The 16,727-nt window shown below is 42.0% G+C and overlaps 1 protein-coding gene across 1 annotated transcript in view; it reads right to left on the bottom strand.

Annotated features, from left to right (window-relative positions):
• The window catches only part of MNAT1 (MNAT1, CDK activating kinase assembly factor), a 107,622-nt gene that overhangs the window by 12,974 nt on the left and 77,921 nt on the right, over window positions 1-16,727 (bottom strand). The window lies entirely within an intron of this gene.

Consider the following 16,727-nt stretch of genomic DNA (forward strand, 5'->3'; position numbering starts at 1 on the left):
GCAAAAAGGTTTAAAAAAAAAAAGTTGCCTTGTCTTTTTTTTTTTTTTTTTTTTACAGATAAGGACTGGTTAGCTACAATATATTCATTTTTGTTCTCCGGTTCATCTAAGTTTTTTTCTGTTCCCTCTCAATGTTAACTATACTATTTGGACAGGTACCCTTTCAAGTAGGAGTAACCAATCTCCAGCCTTCCAGCTTTGGTGAAACTAGAAATCCCATCAAGCATCTACCTCTGGAAGACATGACTATGGCTGTCAGAGTTCTGCAATACCTTATAGCATTTTTAGTTCCACAACAGCCAAGGGGCTGAAGTTTGGTTACCCCTGCCTTAAAGCTTGGCCCTCCCACCCCAGTCTCACCATTTAGTTCTCTTTTGGGTCACAGGAGTACATTTATTAATATACTCCTGTGACCAAAAGTCAGCATATAATGAACTACTGCCCACTAAATGTGGACAGCGCAGAACTGCACTACAGCCAGGAAAGACCCGACAAAACTGCCGAGATCCACCCAGCTGCATGATTGACAGCTGGCTCTTCCTCTCTAGAGTCAAAGTCAGTGGTGCCCGCCCCCAATGAGCGCTGGAGGAATAGAGGGGAGGGGGGAATCCCTGCAGGAAGCGGTGACTGATAGGGAGATACCTAAGCTGAGTGATCAGTGGTTTGTGATCGTTCAGCTCTCGATCTATAGAGCCAGCGTGTGACCATTGCAGTGTCCCACACCAGGTGAGACTATTGGGAAGAGTACATTTTACTCTTCCAATGCTTCTCCTTTAACGGTCCACATTTCATGGAGATCCCAGTGGCTGCTATTCTGCCTACACCAGGAATGAATAGGAAGGCAGAAGAGCCCAACCAGGAGAATTTCCACTGAAAGGCTGTACCTGTCATGGCGATCGCACAGCAAAGATCTGTGTGAAACATGGACATGTATGGGAAAGGCATGGAGGGTGGTTCACTGTACTGTACAGAAGAGCCCAACCAGGAGACTTTCCACTGAAAAGCTGTACCTGTCATAGCGATCACACAGCAAAAATCTGTGTGAAACATTGACATGTATGTGAAAGACATGGAGGGTGGTTCACTGTACTGTACTAAACTACAGTCATCCTTTAATAAAAGCACCAAAGGCAGCAAACCAGAGCAATCAGATTTTAAACTGCTCTATTCATATGCGTTACCGAAATTTGTACCGCCTTCTACAATATACCCAATATGACTGGTCTTCATTTACAGTCAAAGTTGCCATTTATTAAACCACACAGAAGGTTAACCCTGAACAGAATACTGACCACGTTTTGCTGATTAAAGTAACAATTACTCCCCTCCATAAAGACAAGAGTTCCCATACCGGATGTAGGTCACCTCCAGCTGTTTGAGAACACACGTAAGCACATTAATATGAAAATATAGGTATGCAAGAATGCAGCTTTGAATAGTCTAATAAATCATTACGCAAAATTCCTGTGCCAGCAACTAAAGATGTAAAGGGCAAGGACATGCCAGCCATGTACCTGGCTATTTATGGGTTGCTAAAAAGTGACCTATATAGGACAGACAGATGAAAACGGCAGATTATTGGAGAGAAAGACAAACATATACAGTCATTACGTTCCAGGGCACAATACAATAGTGTATTTATAGTAGGTACATATTTGGGGTATAATAAAATGTACGTAAAAGTTATTTTCTTATTACGTTTTTACACTCTGCCTTGCCTGCTGTTCTATATTCTCACGATGGCATGTCACGTTCATATTTATACAGCCTCTCCCAGTGGCTATGTCTATGTCCAGCAGTGCAGTCAACACCTTTGCTAAATGATTTGTGAGAGAAAATCAATCACAGTATAAGCCACAGAGTAGCCTGTACCTTACCTCATAAATGCTCTCTTGGCTGAATAGACGCAAAGTCCCGCAGGCACAGTCCATAATAATGCCCATGATTTTGGAATTACAACACCACAAAGCCGTTTTCTGGGCTCTCTACACCCTGACTACCTCCAAAGAACTTTGGAATGCCCCTGGCTTTGCCACACAGAGCTGTGCTGTATGAGACGACCAGGAGAAGGGAATGCGGTGGGTTATGCCAAGGTGTTAGCAGGGGGAGATTTGGGGACACTGTTAGCTGCTGCCTCTTTATGGGTACTCCCCTGGCTTGCCACACAGGGTTGTGCTGTATGGGAGAGCTGTATAAATCTCAGGAATAGACAAATAATTTGTGGGCAGGTAAATCATCTCCTATATATAAAATTTCATCTGTGTATTTAGCCATTTGCCTTAAGTTCAGCTTTAAATTAATAATTGTTAAGCCCCAAGTTCACTGTTATTGTGCTGAGATCACATGCGCTAAGTGCACACCTGCTTCCTTCTCACCACATACCCATCGCGGGTCCCGATTATTAAAGCATGAATCATTACACATTAGGATTTGATCCGCTGCCACGAGTAGTTTTTAATTAAGTCACAACATTTTGAGAGCTCGAATCAGATAAATCAAATTTGCACGCTGTTTACAGAATTTGAGCTTTAAAATAGATTTGTCGTGTTTGCTCTGACAGTTATGACGAGGGTGATTGATTTACTTGATATTTTCCCAATAAAACAGCAATGTTCCAAAGTCAGCTTTGGCTATTAAGGTTATTGAACAGCGAGTTGTAAGAGATTTAGAAGTGAAATGTGACTAGAGAGATAAAGCGTGCTCAGGCTGCGTAGATTATTACATTCAGAGTTTGAATAATGATAATGAAGCATTCTGCTCGGAACAGTAAATTAGAAAGATGCAGCCGTCAGTTCAGGAATGAAGTCCAAAGATTGCCATGTACAAGCATTTGAATAGCGCTTGATGAGAATCCTGCCCATCCTCCCCCAGAGCTACTGCAAAACATGTAAGAAAAGCGTCACTCACCCATCACATGAGCCTGCAATCCCAATGAAAGAGACATTAATCGGAGATTAAAAACCCATCATTTGGTATTCAAACGCATGGTAAAGATTCCTGCTCTATGGGTAGGCAAAACTCTTGCAAAACAAACAGCGCCTTGTCCTCGTGTAATACAGTTTATTAATCAATGAACATACAAGCTGACATAAAATACTACTCACATGGTAATCACTGAAGGAATGGTACAAGGCAGACCCCACACAAAGCTGCTTTCCTAGCTGACGCGTTTCAGGGAATATACCCACCTTCCTCAGAGCTTCATTGATTACTAAACTGTAATATACGAGGACAAGGCGCTGTCTGTTTGTTTTGCATGTTTTGTGAGGAATACTTCCCAGTGGCCTTTTGATGACAGCAGCCTGCAAACGATTGTTGGTGGAGAATATTATTGGGAGTCTGCTGAACGCTGTGGTGTGCATTTTTCTAAAACTCTTGCAAAGCACAGTCCTATTTCCTCTGAGAACAAAAAAACTTTTTTTGTTCTCAAAGCCAGTGGAATAACTCCCTGAACATAACTTCTACAATGTTATCCAAAAAAAGCAAAAGACTCACCGCTCCGTTCCATCAGACTGCAGATCAATACAGACATCGGGTGCAGGCTGCAGTGTGCTCCCACTTGTCAATCAATATCTCTCCAATCAGCTGCACCAAACTGAGGTCCATAAAAATCCAACTTTATTGTTCTAAATTCCATGCAAAGTTCAAAACACAAGGTATACACCACCATAGTATCTCTCCCACTCTAACACTTCAGGTGGTGAAACGTGTGAGAGGCGTTGGAGTGAGAGAGATACTATGGTGGTGTATACCTTGTGTTTTGAACTTTGCATGGAATTTACAGCAATAAAGTTGGATTTTTATGGATCTCGGGTTCGTGCGGCTGATTGGAGAGATATTGTTATACAATGTTATGTCTTAAACCTACTGGCAGCGATTTGCATTTTGTGCACTTAGACATTTGACACATTCAGACCTTTTTGTAGCAATCTTCAATGGCTAGCTCCTGTGCACATCTATTCCACATTTTTACAGATTGCACAGTAAAAAATCTATTCCATATCCAAACTTTCTTCCAGTGGAATGATCTAGTACAGAACCTCACAAGTCTCAGGACCCAGCTATGGGGACTGTTATAATGCTGTATCTATTCAACAGTGAGGAGGTGCAACACCCACAGTTTCGCTAAAAGGCAGGAGAAATTTTATTGGAAAAAATAATAATTTACTAAAATTGTATTCTAATGGGCACTGAGGTGATTGTGGAAAATTAAAGAGAGTAATTGCACTTTTGTTGGGGGGGAAAAAATCCTCTCTGGGTGATTTGTGTACATTGGAAGGATTTTAACCTTCTATGTTGCAGTTTCTAACCTGTTTCTGTTCTGAAGAAACAGCTGTTTGTTGCAGCATGTCCTTTCCAATCTGATCCCTGATGGATCTCAGTTCATTATAATCAGCTGATACGCCTCCTGTGTTGTAATAGGGGAAGGTGCCGTGTCTGCATCCCCTTCGTAATATCTCATCAAAAATGAAATTCCTATTGTAAGGGATGCCAAAAATGTTACTTTTGTGCAGACCTTAGGGAAAATCAGTCAGCCAATCACAGAAGCAGGAAGTGACATTTTTGAGGAGGCTCTGTAGACCAACTGTGTACAGAATGCCTCCAGGTCCCCATGTTGCATTGACTTCATTTTGCCCGATGTAGAAAATTACAAGGCTACATTTTTAAAATGGAAATGTAGTTTTTAATAACAATACATAATAAAATGGCTTGTGTGCATTTTTTTTAAAGTGGTCTTACCCTTTAAAGCAGACCTTTACACTCAAAAATCTAATTGTAACAAGGCAGCCCTCTATGTATGATGGTTAATAATGGTATAGACGTGTCAGGTGTAAAATGCTGTGATTGCGAAATACTTACACTTGCAGAGCATTCACTTCCTGCTTTGAAAGGGCAAAATGACTTCAGTTCACCAAAGCTATGCACACTGGGATTGCCTTGTCATCAGCAGAGCATTGCTGGGAAATCTCATCTGCAATCTAACAAGATCTCATGGAAAAGCATTTTCCTCCCCTGAGATGATGTGCATGGTCACATGTGCCAGTAATCCAGGAAGTAAAAGGAGAGTTAGTAATCTGCCCTAAGTAAACATGGCCACTGCCAGAAGATTGGGGAGGAAAAGAGATATAAGGTATGCAAATAATACAAAGGCTGTAGTTATCTAGAAGTATCTGTTTGTAGATTGTCATTGCTAAACATTTCTAAAGGTGTGTTTGTTGTTATTTTAAAGATATGGGTAAAGGTACGCTTTAAGTGCACCACAATATTTCATTACAAAAGCAGTGTGATAAAATAAAAAGCACAGTCATATTTTCTCTTTATATCCGATCCTGCAAACTAAGCATTCTGAAAGCTGTGTTTGTGTAGAAAGATTCTCTCTGTCATTTCCATGGACCATTCAATAGGGAATTTTGATTAAATAAGACACTGCCTTCAAATACTATGATTTATGACCAGTTCCCCAGCGCCTATAAAATGAACTGCACACTTATCTTGTGCCTACTTTCACTGGTGTAAATAGGAACCTAGTTTTAGCGGCACGTACCGCAGGAAATTGTACAAAATGAGAACCATGCCTCCCCTCTTTCCTTATTTTCATTAAATGGTCTGCAATATATGTGGTTGCATTTAAACCCAGCCGTACGCAAAGAAAAATAAGGTTTAAATTCAAAGATGAATGAAGACCGCAGTTTCACTGTATGATTAAAAATGAAGAATGCTTTCATATGCGAATTCTTTCCAGGCAATATTTCATAGACTTTATTTCATGTGCTATAAACACGTAAGATGGAATTGCATAGCCGAGGTACTTATGAGGTGAAGAGAATATGAGGTGAAGAGAATATGTTTGTCATCTAGTAAACCAACTTTCATTAAGGTCTTACTTGTTTGATAGGCAAAAGACTCGGCGTTCCTTGGCGACATGCTAAACCCAAGCCATACAATGAGCATTTTCGGATTTTCATGCAAGGGGATTTTAAAGAACATATGACACCTGTCCACCCTGAACATTCATTATCACCACTGCAGATTTGCAGTTGAATAGGAAAAAATAATAGTTTGTAAATTCAAATTTAGCGTGCATGCCTGTGCTAGCTTATAACAGCATCATTATGATGAATCCATTGGTACGCTGGGAGGGAAAGAGACATGTTGTTCTAAATAGAAGTCAAAGCTGTCCCCTGCAATACCATGGGACGTCTGCTAGCTTATGTTCCCAGTACATTTCACAATCTTAGGGCTCGTTTACACTATGTGCCGTGAATAGCGTTTTTCTGCACCCAATCAAGGCCAGTCACTGCAAGGGCCTCATTCACCCTACAATGGAACATTTTGTACCCGGTTACGTCTTGTTGCAAGCTGCAACACACTGGCATTCATCCGACGTTTCCATCTGACTTTCTCCGCTCAGCTTTACAGCCATTCAGATCACTTCTACAAAAAAGACGGCAGCCAGTGTTCTATCGAAAGTTCCAACTTGTCGACCTATCTAACTGGTGACATCACATCTGGTGACTGCCAGTAGGAGATCTACAGCAGATGGTGCTAGCGCACATGGGCAGGAAATCCTTGTCTAACTGTGTAACTATTGCCACAGCACCTGCGCGGCTATCCACTTCTATAACCTACTACAGTTATATTTGTCCTAGGTTATAGAAGCCGATAGCCACGCGGGCACAGTGGCTATTGCCTCATCGGATTCTATAACCTAGTCAAAGGTTATATTATGTTACAGCGCCTGCGCGGGTACAGGATTCTTTCTACAACCACAGTTGCCACTGCGCCTGCGCAGCTATCGGCTTCTATAACCTAGGACAAATATAAGTTTGTCCTAGCTTATAGAATCCTATGAGACGCTAGCTGCGCAGGCAATAGTTAGACAGTTCAACATGGATTTTTCTGCCCATGCGCACCAGCTCCATCTGCTGTTCATCTCCTACTGGCAGTCACCGGTTGTGACGTGCCCAGTCGGAGCTTTCAATAGAATACCGGGACTGAAAAGGCATATAAACTCCAACCTGCTATAGTGGCCAGGAGTCTGTTTACATGCCAGTACTGCCACCACCCTAATAGTTATGCCGGTTGTAGCAAAAGGGTTAAAGGATAAAACAAAAACACCTTTTTTTAATAATTTGCTTCAATCTAGATATATTCCTTGCAGTTCTTTTCTGTCCTCAGTCTGATGGCCAGCATCATGCAACCCACTTTCTATAAACTCAGGTTGACCTGGACCCATCTAAGTCTGTTATTGGCAGTGAAAGGAGAAGCAGCACAGTGAGCTCATCACTCTGTCAATCAGCTTTCTCTACCTATCAGCATGGGGTTTTTTTTATCAGCACATGTTACTTCCTCTCACAAACTAGCCCTGCTGTATAGGGACTACAAGAAGCTGATACCATGTCAAATGCAGGTACTTACACTACGTACATTTAAAAATACATTTGATAGTATATTAGATGCGGAGATGCATTCATTTATCTATGATACCTGCCTGGAGTTCAGATTTATTATTATACAGGATTTATATAGCGCCAACAGTTTGCGCAGCGCTTTACAATATAGGGAAGACATTACAATCACAATACAATTCAAGACAAGATGGTAAGGAGGGCCCTGCCCTAATAAATACTGGAAAGTGACAAAACCCCAGTCTAGCGAGTGAAGACACTTTTCATCCAATCTAAAATGAGCTTTGACACAACAAATCAGAAATGGCAAGAACAGCACTTTTTTCCCTTTCTTTTAACCGAAGCATAAAACTGAAGTCATCCCTGGAGAGGCAATTACATAAAGTGAAAGAAACACAGGAAATAATGTACAATACATGATTACTAAGGGTAAATATTTCCAAGACATCTCACTTTTTTTTCAGTCTATCCAACACAAGTTAATTAAGACCATACCAATGCACCAGTGGTAAACCATGTAGCTACAGTAAAAGTGTATGCCACAGAAAGAAAAAATTCTACATCTCTGCAATACATGAACCTTTCCCTATGATTTGGCCCTTTAAATACTCTGCAAGTACAGATAATTAGCAGTTAATATGCCAAAAAATGTAGTGTGCTCTTACTTTCCGGGAAGTTGGGTACAGACACATATACCGTATTTTCTTCATTCAATCTGCCGGCTGAAGAAAATATCAGATTCCTCCAACAACGTTTACAAGCGTTGATCGAGGAATTTTGTGCTGCTTCCTCTTATTCTGACAGCGGCCGCCGGATAATGTGCCGATAGCTCTGTTCGGCCGAGAATTTTCCAACATGCACCTTAATCAGCTGATCGAGGGATGCCAGTCGGAAGGGTGCCAAGAGCAGCACCCATGCATCAAATTTCGACCGGCTCTTGATGAAATTGGATGTGTGTGTATAGCTTACTTAAAAGGAGAACTATGGGGTTAAGGCTTTTCCCCATAGTTCTCCTTAGGGTAACGGGAGGACACAAACTAGCGTCCTCCCGTCACCCTAGGTTCAGTATACAGCGAGCTGTAGCTCGCGGTATACTGAGACGCTGCAGTATACCGCGATACTAAGACGCCGCAGCTGAAGCGGATCCCGACAGTTGTGCCGGGATCCGCCCAGCTGCGTGACTGAGAGCTGGCTCTGCCTATCTAGAGGCAGAGCCAGCTGTACCCGCCCCCTCCCCCGTCCGTTCCACCAGTCAGCGGTGGCGGATTGGAGCAGGGAGGGGGGAATCCAGCCCCTCCCCTGTCACGGCAGAGAGCCGTGACAGGATCGAGAAGTGAGCGAACGCCGGTATATGTTCGCTCACCTCCCGATCTACTGAGCCGTCTCATTGTCACAGGTCGGCTAGAACTATGAGGTGAGTGAAAAGTTAGTTCTCCTTTAAGATATGACAACAGAGTGAGGGGCATTTGTCAATTCCACCACACAGCAAGGCAATGCCTACAGGAGCAATGAGACAGATTGTGCAACATATCTACTACAAGGTTTCAGCTCGAGTCTCAAATTCCTGTTTCCGTTAAGTAGCAGTGCCACAGAATAATACCTGCCCCTGACCACTTGTTAATTATGCATCTGTATAGCGTAAAAATCTGTCTTATCTTCAGTAATAAATATGTTCTAGACCCGTACAAATCTGTCGTCCAGGATTCCAGGGGCAGGTGGTGCAAATACACAGATAAACTACTGTAGAGACTTTCCTAAGTAGAAGGCTGCCTGTTCTGTGGCTAATGGTGTCACCAATTTGCTTGACGAATGCCCCCTATTAAATTTTCAGCTCTGAATTCCAAAAGCACAGGGTGTCAGCCCTGCCTACGTTATTTCTGCTATATTACAACACAGAGCTCTCACCTCTTTAACCGCTCCCTGTGCATAGGCAGAGAGCAGAGTAATTATCACCTCATAGGATTTCCCGGAATCACTTGCACTTGCATCACTTTGCACAGATATCAATAAAATATTTGAATGGTAAGTTTAACAGACCAAAAGGGAGCAAATAAGAGAAGTAGGGTTTACATGCACTTAAAAAAATATACAGAATCTTACATCATGCTTCTTTTTTAGCCCTCAGCCTGCTACTGCGCATGCGCAGACTGCCCAGCGCTCTCATTCGGAAATCCTGTGGATGCGCAGTAGCAGGCTGAGGGCCGATCACGTGGGCGCTGTGCACACAGATCCCGGAGAGCGGTGTCTGCCCAGCTGGCCGCGGGACTGGTACGGTAATGACTACCCATAGGATCTATGTGAGGGGAATGAGGTGTCTGCAGGGTGGGGGTCGTGTCGCCATATTATCAGATTTGTTTGCCCGGCTCGACACTGATTGGTTGGGAAGCCGGTATCCCGGCCGAGCCGGCCAAACAGCATGGAGCCAGCTTCCCGGCTCCATGTTTCCTCGCGGCAATGCCTTTCAGAGGAAATCTCCCTCTGAAGTTCCAGTATCAGGAAAGGTATCGGAGGATTTGGGAGAGTTTGAGTACTCGCCCAAATACTCGGTATCGGCACCGATACCGACACTAGTATCAGTATCGGTGCATCCCTAATTATTATTTTCTGTGTTGCCATTGGAGACACTTCCTATTTGGAGAAACCAAAATTACTAGGATGGGACAAATCTCTCTAATGGAGCCCTGAAATGCAGATACAACCTAACAGGGGTTGTAATCATTTCCGGCTCCATTCAAAAAATGTTAAAAACATTTTTCCTGGACACACACTTTAACACTCTCACACGCACAATTTTTACTCCTGGACCGGAGTTGGTCTTTAATGTTTTGTATGCAATATTTTTTTTTGCGGATAAACATTGGGATTTACAATTTTAAAATCCCACCCTACAAAAAGACTATTCTGTATAATTACATTTCCTACAGTGACTGCAATCTCCTGGGTATTCTTTTCCAGACTAAACAGCTCCGCTCAGCTGCCTTGCGTCTGATTGTCGATGAAAGAAACATGTTTGACAACTGCTTCGAGCAGAAACATATTTTTCCATGATTACATAAAAAAAAAAAAAAAAAACTTTGCAGGGAAAAAAAAAAAGTAAAAAAAAAAATGAAGCGGCCAGACCAGCATTCCAAACACAGAGGCTCATGTTAGATCGATGAGTTAATATTTAAGTTAAAAGCCAACAAAAACAATTACTATGGATATTTGCCGTCATGGCCGGCTTTTGAGGTTAATTTAGTGGTGTGCTCGAGCTGCAGCCAACTTTTTAATATAAGTAACTACACCATGCAAGCAGACTTCCTCGAAGTTTCTTTCAACATTTTCCATATTCTGTGCCTTTATCGTCCTCCTGGGACTCCTAGCTGCTACAGAGCCCACACTATTCCCTCAGGTGGGCGGAGAGGAAGAAAGAAAGAAAACTCTTCAAGTTTCATAAGCGGTCTACCTTTCATTTTGTGCGCTGTCTAATGGCATTGACAGAGAGCTTCGGCTAAAGCCCGTGTCCTACAGAGGGCGGCTCCGGGCTCTATAATATTTCATCTGCGCCTCTCAGAATTTGCTGCTGCCTGTTTTTCATCACTCTTCTTGATCGCCTTTTGCTTGGAAACAAAGCTGTTAGAGTCGAGTTTTACAAAGTGTCTACAAAACGGCAAGCGGGAAGAGAAAATATGTAGAACGGATCTGCAGTCAGCGAGCTGCTGGCATCTGTTAAAAAAAAAAAAAAAAATTGCAGCACTGACTTCTATAAAGCTGGCCATACACATACATTGAATTTTGGCCGATTCCTGACTAATAGTCTGAAAATGTGACTCTTGGGTGGCCCTATCGGCACCCCAATAACCCCCCTCTCAGCTCAACAAACTTTGATGGGAAAATAGGAGGAGACATGTGTAAAATTCTTGGGGAACAGTTACTGCAGCCCACCAGATGGTGGCACTGTTCGAGTATTTTGACAGCTGCGGGACCCGGCTGACAGAATACAATAGTCGGCAGGGAAGATTACTCCATCCACGCTACATTGAGGCAATCTTAACATGAATTCATTTATTTATTACAGGTATTTATATAAAGCAGACAATTCACACAGTGAATTGTTGCACATTCACATCAGTCCCTGCCATCAAGAAGCTTACATTTACATCAGACCCCGCCCTCAAGGAGCTCACATTCACATCAGACCCCGCCCTCAGCTTACAATCTAAGGTCCCTATCTCACATACAAGGGCCAGTTTAGGCAGGAGCCAAATGTCTTTGGAGTGTAGGAGGAAACCGGAGTTCCTGGAGGAAACCCACGAAAGCACAGTAAGATCTCCTTGCAGATAGTGTCCTGACCGGGATTTTAACCAGGGACACCGGTGCTACAAAACAGAAGTGCTACCCACTATGCCGCTGTGTATGTATGGCGAGCCTTCAGCTCGGTTCACATTGACAGATTTTTTTTCTTCATTCAGCAGGTGAGGCTGAAGGGAAAAAAAAATCTGACAGATTCCTCCATCCACACTGTACACCATATTCTGACAGCAGCAAAATACCTGAACAGTGCTTGCAGCTGATTGGCTTACAAGCAAGGTTCGGCCGACAATTCTGCAATATGTCCCTTTGACAAAAGTTGATCTATTGATTGGCTACTGTTGAGGAGATAGGGTCACCCACAGACTGAATTTCTGATGATTACTGCTGAATTGATCCGTGTGTACCCAGCTTTAGACTTGCCCCTTTTAATGCACAATATGTATTTAGAGAATCTATAAACCCAATCAGCAAAATCTAATAACGTTTTAAAGTATTTTTAAATCTACAGATTTCATTACAATGCATATTGGTGATCCAGCCATAAAAGTTTCTGTTCCGTTACTTCCTGTTATATGGTGACAACACTCTGTCTCTGCCTTCCAATTGTGCTCTTGTGTTGCCACGCCATCACATGGGCTTTAGACAGAGAAATGGTGGCAATTTCAAAACACATTAGGCAGTCATGGTCCACTGTTGGGAACCCACTCTGAGAAATGTCATGCAGCCGTCGCTGAAGTGCATGTAAATGTGAACAGGCTGTATGAAATCAGCAGCACTGAGAAGCAACAAAGGATGAAAAAAGAAGAGTGATATCTAGTGATTATTTTGTATATACACAGAGTGGCTTATTAAATAAAGCAGTGCAAGGCACACTGATTTTTGTCAGGCTGATATGCATTTAACAAACCATCGCTATTCTTTTCCCTGCATCTAGACTCCATGTGCATGTGCAATGTTTTCAGATCTGCAGCTTTGTATGCTTAAAAACGACCTACAACAAAACAGACTGAGCATATAATGAAAAACTGCTTAAGCAAATGCTGCCTTTAGTGCATTTGGTGATGGTGCAATGTACGTCACCAAATTAGGAGTTAGAATACTGGAACATAATGGCTGTGTGCCATATACTGGCTGAGAAACAGCAAACACTGACTGACAAGTTGCTGCGCTAGACACAATCTTCTTTTCTTGCAACTAAAAAAAGAGCTTAGGAAAATTGGAAAATTGAACAGTTTTTGGAATTTTGTTTTAACCACTTGTCTGGCACCAACCCACTAATAGTGCCAGCAGATAAATAAAGCCCACGTATGTCCACATTCAGCCTACAAGAGAGAAGAATGTCTCAAAAGCAAATCCTCATTTAAAAATAAATAAATTATATATAAATCTTTTCAATTTCATTCCAACAGGATCTGGACAAAACCCCCATCACAGTATCGTATAACCGTCTGCTAAGGCCGGAGTTTTTCTGCTAAAATCATTGAAAAGACACTTCTTAAAAGACATAAAACTTTTAAAGAGATTAGGAACAAAGGCCTGAAACAAAATGGGCATTCCAAGGCAAAAATATTCCAGTCAAACAGACCGACGTAAAACAATTTCAAGAATCCTTTTTTGAGAATGCAGATCATTTGTATTCAAATATACCACTGTGAATACGTCATTGCAAGCCATTAACATGTGACTTTTAAAAAGCCTTTTTTTATAAGCACAGATAAATAGGTTCTAAATGCACGCCGGCTTGCCTCCAATACATGGGAAAGGGACCATTACCTGAACAAAGCAGTGTCAGCTAGTTATGAATCGCACCAATATCCAATCTACAAAAATCCTTATATACAACACCAGATATTTTACAAATTGCATGTGCATAGATATTGACACTGCCCTAAAATGTGCTGCCTCGGTCACGCCCCTCCAGTTTTATTGTTGCCAATTAAAAAGAATACATACAAGTGAAAAATAAAAGCTTTAAATTAGAAGAGTATTTTAAGCCAGAGTACTAAATTATCACCCATTATGTGTCCCCAATTTATTTATTTATACCAACTTGCCATGTTCTTGTGTCTTTACTTTTCAGTGCGTGACTGTCAACATTGATACTTTTCGTGTTATTAAAAGCACCAACACCTTCTGTGCTGAGTCAGCCTTTTTGAGGAAACGTTAAGGAATAGGCTTAGGGTCAGGGGTTTCAAGTCCATCAGTGTTCTCTCTGCAGAGGTGTGTCCCCCCTGCCCCCCCCATCAGATCTATAACTCTGCAATCAGAAAAGCTCATGCTTCCTGTTAATTGAAGAGCTCTATCTGTGATTCAGCAAAGGCTTTGTCCAACCTTTGCAGAGAGACCACTGCTTCCACACAAAAGGGAAGTCCTATAGCATGCTGATGGCAAAACATTACCGTTATCATTTGCTTAAAAAACACCTGGAATATAGTTAGTTGATCTGAAAGTTCAGTTAGGTTTTAAGTGTTGGGTATAGGTTAAGTTTTAATTTTAGGAAGCAAGTTAAAGGGTTATTAAACCCTTCAAACTTTAAAAAAAAAAAACCTTTTGAAACCGGTTTTAACTTACCTGGGTCTTCGGCGCTCGCTCCCGTACGAACATCTGAAGAGCCTCGTGCGGCCGCAAAGGATCCTGTGGCGGGCGCATGCGCACTTCAGATGTTCGGCCGGGAGAGGAGGAGAGACACAAGGTTAGTCTATTTAGCAGCGTGCACCCGCACAGACTCCGTGGGACATGAGAGAAGAGGAGGACAGAGGAGTCAGTGCTGGATCGGAAACCCGCACCAGCGCTGGAGGGACAGCTGAAAAGAACAGTAAAGAAGATGATGATCGAACAAAAAGACGTATCATTTAAGGTAAGTCCTGACACTAACATTGGGTGGGGGAATAGCCTTTAATGTCACTTTAAGTAGAAAGCCATCAAAATGTTTTTTAAAGTTACTGATAAAAAGGGGAAGGCTAAGAACCTTCGTCAGATTTTGTTATATGTGGACCCCAATGGGAAGATTCCCCTTCACATTCTACCCCAAAGATTTGGTAACAGGCACAGGAAGTGAGGTTAGCGTTTTTTAACAGGAGCGCAAAAAAAGAAAGGAAACAAAATGTAGTTTATTAGGGTGGGAAAAGACGGTTCTAGAGCCAAAATTAACCTATAAAAAGCAATAATTTAATGCCTAAGGATTAGTCCCCAACAACCTTGGCCAACCATTCTTAGGGGGAAGGGGGTGATTGGACAACTTGGAAAATATTGCCTGATTATTATTGTTCCCCCTTAGATGAGCTGGCCTTGAACTAGTAAAGAATAGTCACCTTTATGCTATGGATTAGAACGTGTCCTCATATTTAACAGTCAGTCCACAGCAACACTTGCTAGTTCATGTTTCGGTGGAAGATTTGTATACGCAAATGTGAATTTGCTATTCTGCATCTCTGGTGTCAGCTGGAGGCTCCTCAGTGGTTTAACTTGAGAAAAGACTAATAGGGCTTCAAGGACCTTTGGTTCAGGTGAATTTATCATTATGCTATAGCTGGAGTGTATGCAAACACTTGGCACATGCTCTACAACATGTGATTTTCAACTTTTCGTAGAAAAGGATACCTCCCCTGATGGTTAGAAAGGCCAGATAATTTAATTACCCTGGCCATATGTCATAACCAGAATCCGCATTTGAAAAGTATATATAAACCCAGAAACATCTGGTACAATGCATTTGGAAAACAGCTAGTTCACTCTGTACAAGGGATCAGAGGTTTGGTGTAGGACAGAGCAGATTTCAATAAGTCAACAGTGTACAAAAGGTACCTCTGTGCGAGTTAGATTGTGAGCCTAAAGTGCAAGTCCAAGTTGAACACAAAGCTCAGCCCCCATCTCCCCTCCACAACTATTCAAAATATTTTTTTTTATTTTAGTATACTGTAAACAGAGCAAACCTCTCTTTGGTCACAAGACACTAGGAGGCCCATTCTGTCTCCCTACCATGGTAGGCTATCCTTGCTCCTGTACTGAATGGTGCTCATGTAATGACCTGTAAGCGCTGTTTGGTACAGATGCACAAAGAGCCCAGGGTGATTTGATGACGTACATCCAGGGCGTGAGTCCTTAATGCCTGGACACACAGGAAGTTTGTTGAATGAAGCTAGGCTTCATTTAACCCAGAAGATCAGCAGCAGGAAGGAGCAGTAAGTCTGTATGAGTTCACCCCATATTGGTACTATTTGTCTATTCACATACAATATGTACATGTATGTGCCAGGTTACTGTAGGAACTAGCCAGCCAGTGATCTTTTGTCTCTAGTCAGCCTGCTCAAACATGCATTGCAATATATGTGAACCAAGAAGCCCTGTTTTTAATGCAAAGTTTCTTAGAAGTATGTAAGGGTGAATACCACTGTGCATCTGTTACCCAACTCAGATAGTTCTACAAAAAAAAGACTGTTTATACAGAAAAGTTATAATTAACAAAATGAAACCACATGTACAAACTTCATATCCCCAAGGATTAGCGTCATCATTCTGAATCTACCCTTTCCAGGAACAGGCTCACATTTGCTAGCCTCGTATATAATCTCTACGTTGTATAAATTCTGCCTGAGGTTTAAAGTTAGCGTTCGTTACACTGAGGTTAACGGTTAAGCTTAGGGGTTAGGTTCAGGGATTACTTTTAGGTTAAGGGTTAAGTTTAGGAGTTATGCTGAGCTCAATGGTCAGAAAGTCAGTATTACTTCTTCAGAGGATACTTGTTTTTTTTTGGGGTGATGTATTGCACCAAAATTAATGCGAGAGTTATTTGCGTCAAAAACATCAATGTTTAGATACGGACAAAATAACTTACTGTAATACATATAAAACTTTTACCTAAAGAGGACCTTGCAGCCCATTCCAGGACTCTGATTGCCCAGCTTTCCCAGGTACACCACCTGCTCCTCCCAGAAGCATCAAAACCTGGGGCAAAGTGTTTTTGTTTTTTTTTATATGTAAAAACGTTATTTTAAAGGAAATTTTGTTGTGGTAGGGGAGGAACGG

The sequence above is a fragment of the Nanorana parkeri genome, unplaced genomic scaffold, assembly GCF_000935625.1.
Source record: "Nanorana parkeri isolate BGI_ZX_2015 unplaced genomic scaffold, ASM93562v1 scaffold20, whole genome shotgun sequence".
In the NCBI taxonomy this organism is placed as follows: Eukaryota; Metazoa; Chordata; class Amphibia; order Anura; family Dicroglossidae; genus Nanorana; species Nanorana parkeri.